Source organism: Rhinolophus sinicus, chromosome 3, assembly GCF_057876585.1.
Source record: "Rhinolophus sinicus isolate RSI-liver-muscle chromosome 3, RSI-T2T, whole genome shotgun sequence".
Lineage (NCBI taxonomy): Eukaryota > Metazoa > Chordata > Mammalia > Chiroptera > Rhinolophidae > Rhinolophus > Rhinolophus sinicus.
Genome location: NC_142503.1, coordinates 71888507 through 71895688, shown reverse-complemented (window position 1 = coordinate 71895688; position 7182 = coordinate 71888507).

The following is a 7182-nucleotide window of genomic DNA, read 5'->3' as shown; positions in this document are numbered from 1 at the left end:
ATTTGGCACCACTGAAAGCCAGTCCTTATAATTAAGTGACATCTTTTCATTTTCTGGACCAATAATCAAGGGGTAGAAAATTTATTCTGTAAACTTTATTTAAAATACAGATTATTAGAGGATATCATCTTTTTTTTTTTCCAATTTATATATCTGTGTTTGGTCACAAATGAAAAGTAGCATATCTGTTTAATATATCTAAGTTTCATTCACCAGAAAACTAAGATTTGGTGCAATGACTAGGCTATTGTCTAAAGAAAACACAAGATCCTTAGTATTTGATATCTGTACCTAGAACATTGTATAAGGATGCCTCATGCTGGCATGGGTCACACATATACAGATGAGGCTAGGAAAGCGGTTGTTCTCTTTCACACTCCTACCAGGAGGCTGTCAGTCCTCACTGACAGTTTTCAGCACTAGTAGAACTGATGCCAGTACAAACCTGTTTAGGGTCAGTGCAATGATCCCTTTTGGAAAAATGGCTCCTGACTACTGCTGCAGCGTGACTATGCCACAGCGGCTTTTAATGTGCCGACGGTATCTACAGAGTACCACCAATATTCTCCCACAGACCACAAATAAGACAGAGGAAACTGGTTGGCTTGAGCCTGGATAAAAGCTCCCAAATTATGAGCTTAACCACAATAATAATACACAGGAATGGAGAGGCTGCAGAGAATATTTAGTACAAATCTTACTCATGACAAATGTCACTTGAAAGGCAGACATAGTTTAAGAAGAACATACTTAAAGTCCATGCGCACATGCACCTATTAAATTGTTTTTGTGTTAGACAAATCTAAATGGATAGAAATGATGCAAAATGACATGAAGGAAATTATGAAGTGTATCTGACAAAAATTTTAACTTTCATATATTTTATGTAAAATTAGAAAAAAATACAAGCCCTCAGTAAAAGTAACTACCATCTACAATACCAATACTTAGGAAAATAACTATTTGGTACATTTATGACCAGCAGTTTCCATAAATGTATAAATGTGAATAACTGTATAACATATAAACATTTCCAAAGATAGAGTTATATTCATTTATGTAACTTAAGAAACACTGAAACAGGCAATATTTTAAATGCCAAATAAATATGAATCGATATAATCCACATAACAACTTTGTAAGATAACGATTATTATTGTCCCCATTAAACAGATTGATGCAAGTGTCCATCAACAGATAAGTGGATAAATACATTTTGGTATATCCATACAATGAAATATTATTCAGCCATAAAAAGGAAGGAAGCACTGATACATGATACAATGTGCTGAACTTTGAAACATTAGCTAAGTGAAAGAAGACAGGCAAAAAAGTCACGTATTATATCATTCTTTTTATGCTATATCCAGAATGGGCAAAAAGGTCAGGAAGCAGATTAGTGATTGTTAGGAGATGAGGGTAAGGGCCCATGGGGAATGATTACTTTATGGGTGCATAGCATTTTTCTAGGGTAATGAAAAAGTTTTGAAACTAGAAAGAGGTGATGGATGAAGAGCGTTGTGAATGCACTTAATGCCACTGAATTTTATACTGTAAAATGGTTAGTCGTGTGTTATATGAATTTCACCTTGATAAAAAAAATAAATAAAAGAAAACTGAAGCACAGAGAGGTTAAATAATTTGTCCAAGGTTACAAGAATAGTAAATGGTAGATCCAGGATTGCAACTCAGGCAATATATGTCCATATACTATGTGTTCAAATACTACGAGTTACCTAAGATAGAGTTGTGTTTCTTGCTTTTAACTTGATGTTTTTGTAAGCAATTTTCCTTACATAAATATTCTTATAACTTTCATTACTAAAATAAAAAATAAATGTAACCAGCACACTTTTGCATTTAAATAAGTAACTACTTTATGTTCAATATGTATTTCCCTGAGGATCTGGCATGATGACCTGAGGATAGAGACAGCCTTACCTGGTATCATGATAACTCCTTACTTTGAGGGAAGAAGTTAGATACAGAGGGAAGAAAACTTGGCTCACTTACTGCTCTTTTTCTGGCAGAAGAGCATTACATGTTAAGAGAGTCCATGGAAGCCAGAGAGTCTCTTCCATATCAGGTAGAAGAGTTTGGGGTACATTCCAGAGATCTGGATGATTCCACAAAACTGGGTTGTTCAGGTCAACCAAGGTGCTTCCTCCCAGAAAATAATTAGAGAAATCCCTTTCCATTCTTCCATTGTCAGACACAATGGTCTTGGAAGTGGGGGCAGGTCTGGCAGTGGAAAAATATAGGGGGCACTAGGATGAAGGGTTAATTAATTTCTTCAAATTATTTGGAGCTAAAATGAGTGACCTGAAAATATTATTTAGTTAATAGTAGTGATTTTTTAAAAATAAATATGTGCCATATTGAAAATATCTCTTATGCTGTTGCAAGAAATGGGAAGAAAACATAATTGTATATACCGGTACTGTGATTTTTTAAAATGAGGAAAATTTTTGACTAGTGCAGCTTCCAGAGGACATATACCAACTGTTAGTCATAATTATTCTTTGGGAGGTGACAGTAGTATTAATTTTTACCACCGTATACTTCTGCTTTTGAATCTCTTAATATTTGTACAAATGATATTGTACTGCTCGTTCAATAGACAGAAGTATTGAAAATCAATGACAAAAGAATGATCCAGATCCTCTATTTCACTAGGTTTTGAAAATTTAGAATAAATTCATTGGTTTATTCACAAATATATGTTTATTATATATCAGTCACTGTGCTATACTAAATGTTCAATGATGGAAAAAACAGACATGACCTAATATTCAGCAAACTGACCAGTTATGAAACAAACAGGACACAGGACTTTCCTCAAATACTTCTCCAAACACTCCCCTATATCCTCCCCTACTTAATAATCCTCCTCCTCCGCCCCTTCTTCCTCTTTCTTTCTTTTCTCCTCTCCATCTTCAGCCCTTACTTCCCTACCCCCACCTCCACCAAAAAGGCACCAGAGCACCAGGGAAGAAGGGACACAATGAAGTTGAGAGAGAGATGGGAGTCACACTATGCATACTACGTACTTCTAATGGCCAAAAAAAGGATATAAGGACAATGGAAAAGTACTGAAGGATTTAGTAGATTTGATTTATTTATATTTTGTACAGATAATTGTGATGCAGTGGAATAATGGATTAGAGAGAGAAAAGTTTTGAAGTAGGGAGACAGAGAGGAGATTATTGCAGTGGTCCAGGTAGTGGATGGTCGGACTCAGGGATGACGATGGAGAAGGAGAGAACAGGACAGTTCACAAGAAGTTTTCATGGTTTGGGGTAGATGGGGCAACGCTTCCTCTGACCTTATGGATAACACCTTCATAACATATGAAGTTGACTCTGGGATAAAAGAACTGAGACAAAGAATATTTTATTTATTTATTTTTCTGATCCCTATTCCCTCTGACTGTAGATACAGGTTATTTCTTAAAGAGTTTTATTGATAGAATAACAATGTTATTGTTATTAAAGCATTGTCCAAATATGTTATTTCCCCTTTTTTTCTAATACTGCTAAGTCTAATAATCAATGGCTTGAGTGCTTAAAGACACATTATCCTTTTCTCTGTAGTAATATTTCTAAGAATTTTTTAAAAATTCAAAATTTTCTATTCTGCTATTGAACTACAGATATATTTAGCATATCCTACTCTTATAGGCCTCAAGAATTATAGCACCAAAATTAATATGTATATATGATATTTAAATAATTAAGAAATGTATTTGAGATTAGTAATGCTTATGAGAGTCTTGAAATGGTGGATTTAACTAAAAAAACAACAACACTACTTTAAACCAATTAATAATACATGTATCCAGCCATGATATTTAATTGCCAGTCTTTTGTCAAAGCCATCAAATTGACAAGAAATTCTTTTCACATGGATTTCATCCAAGACTTAATTTTATTTTTTGCTTTGATTACACTGCCCCTGCACAACACCCAACACATCAAAATCAGAGGTCATCAATCTACATTGGTTGAGTTCCACACATTTACTATAAAAGTTTTTAAAGCAATGAAGAACTAAATGAATGTATTTGGTTTTTCATATTATTAAGTTATTAAATATATAGCTTTATCTGGAGCTATCATTTTTTCTTCTTATTAGTTTTCTTTTTAGAACCAGCCTCGGCCCCCCTCCCCGCCCCCGTCCCCTCCCCACGCACCAATAATACAAATAATCTTTGCCAGCTGCTTTTTTCCCACAAACTCTGGACTGCTTTACACTTGATACTCTTGACACTCCCCTCTTCAGGCCAGCAGAGCAACAAACGGAAACTTTGGAGACCACTCGATTTTGCTACCTGCAATGAGATGAGCTTTGCAAAGCTTAAAGAAAATATGCTTTTTGCTCACTACATTTCAGAGTGCTGGAAGAGTGAAATGGGTACATGTCAGCCCAAGACAGAAAACAGGGGAGAAATCACTTCATGTGCATGTCTAGAGGACAGCTGCTAAGGAAAAGAGGGACTTAAAAATATAGTAATAATTAAAAAAAAAATAGCAGGAAAAGGAAAACCATCAAAGCAAATGAAAAGAAACACACAGTTCTTCAAAACAAGACAGGAGATTGGAAAAAGAACATTTCGGAAGGAAAAAGTATGTGGACTTTTTCTGAAAAGAAGGTGAAAACCAAACTCTTAGAAATAAGAATATAACAAATCAGGAGTTAGGGAAAGGTGAAGGTTATTACAGGAATAAGGAACAGCAAGTACAAAGGGTTGAAAAGAGAAACATTAGTAATTGTTTTGGAAGTCAGAAGGTTCCTGTGCTATAGAAAATGAGGAGACAAGTTGTTGGCCTGAGAGGGGACGGAGAGGAGTTTGGTGTCAGATCATGTACAACAGAATTTCTCACACTGTTTGTGGTGAAGGACTGACTATACATCCAAAAAAAAAAATAAATAAATAAATAAATTACATTTTTCCTGTTGTCTACAACTCATATGCATGTTGAGTCACATACAACTTACCATGTGATTTCTGGCTACGCAACTTGTCTATCTATATCTTTGCAACAAAATAAATTTCACCAATCACACATATACGAAGTCTGACAATTAAGTTCATGAACTCATACTAGAAAAAGGGCTACATATCTCATATATCACTACGGTCACCTTCGAAGTACTCCCCTTGGGGAGCTATGCACCAATGCCAGTGCCCAGTCCACCCTTCAATGCAATTTTGGAACTCTTTCTGGAATGGCCATCAGAGCTGTCATCGTATTACTTTTGATATCCTGAATGTCATCAAAATGTCTTCCTATCAATATTTCCTTTATCTTCGGGTAAAGAAAGAAGCCATTGGGGGCCAGATCAGGTGAGTAGGGAGGGTGTTCCAATACAGTTATTTGTTTACTGGCTAAAAACTCCCTCACAGACAGTGCCGTGTGAGCTGGTATATTGTCGTGATGCAAGAGCCATGAATTGTTGGTGAAAACTTCAGCTCATCTAACTTTTTCACTCAGTCTTTTCAGCACTTCCAAATAGTAAACTTAGTTAACTGTGTATCCAGTTGGTACAAATTCATAATAAATAATCCCTCTGATATCAAAAAAGGTGAGCAACATCGTTGTAACCAAGTTCACAAACTTAATTATCAGACCTCGTACAGACCGCAGCACTTTCAAGTGAGTATAACCATCTCTAAAGGCTTACTCTTAATTTTTGTACTTAACATGTCACAGACTGGCAGCACACTTTCTGTTGCACTCATGTAAGGAGGTTTTATTTTATTCTAGGTCCATGGGGAGTTACAGAAGAGTTTTCAAAAGCAGTGTAAGATAAGAGGATTTTCATTTCGGATCACGAACAATAGTGTGTAAACAACATATTGGATCAGGGAATATAGGGAAATATAGGAGAAATAGGGAATATAGGAGACAATTGCAATAATGTGGTATAAATAATAAGTAGTGACTATGAAGCTGGATAGATGGATGCAAGATGGAATTTGGTGATAGTACCACAAAGTTAATAGTTTGTATGTAAGAACTGACGGTGAAGGAAGAATCAAGAATAATTCAGGGATTCTATCTGGAATAACTGGGTGGATATCACATATTGAAATGGGGAAGACAGAAGGAATGGTTTGAGATGGACATGGAGATGGTGGAATCCAGAGTTGTATTTTCGCTATGCTAAACACAAATTTGTCACAAAAGAGTCAAGTGGATGAGTGTCTCATTTGTTTAAAAGGTGATTTCTCTCCAGTTGAATTAAAACAAGAAGTTTTAGTCCCTCATCCCAGAATTCTGAGCAATCACCCCTAAAGTGCTTTTGATGAACTACTGAAGTGGTCTAATAGTAATACTACTAACCAATAGGTAGGCCTCTGTACACTGTTCGGGGTTACCTGTGGGAAAATAATTACTAGCCTTAAACAGAAAGAGTTCCCAATATGTTTACACCATCTTAAAAATGCCCATTAGTTTCTTTTTATGAATCGTGCTCATTTCAGTTTTGGATTAAAAAAAATAATAAAAATTTTGTATTTGGAGTTGCATTACAACTGTGTTCCCCCAAAAATAAGACCTAGCTGGACAATCAGCTCTAATGTGTCTTTTGGAGCAAAAATTAATATTAAAGTAAAATAAGACCGGGTCTTATATGAATTTTTGCTCCAAAAGATGCATTGGAGCTGATTATCCAGCTAGGTCTTATTTTCGGGGAAACGTGGAAGTATAGATTTACAATTGGATTTAAATGGTGGAAGTGGAAGAAAAAAAAGTATTGCCAAATACCTCAGTTTATAGGAAAGAGTGCCGGAAATGAGAAATAAAGACCAGTCAGCAACTTGCTTAGAGTTCCAGAGAATAACCTTTGAATTCCTACTAATTAGCTTCAAAGGTCCTGGAAAATTTGACCCCAGTAACCGCCCTGTTGAACGTTGCTAAACACAAATAGCAATTTAATTCTCTGGTTCGGTTCCCTGGTAAGGATACAACAAGCTATATGAAGAACTTCTCATTTACTAAGAAATTTCATTATGGTGCACATGACAGCATTAACTCAACACCTGCAACAAACCCCTGGTTGTATTTTTACTGATCTTTTAAAACATTATGCTTGATGTTACCAAAATAAGACACATAGTGTCATGTCATTTGTTGCATATTCGGGTTAATTCTTACCTCTGATAGGGCTTCTCTTTAT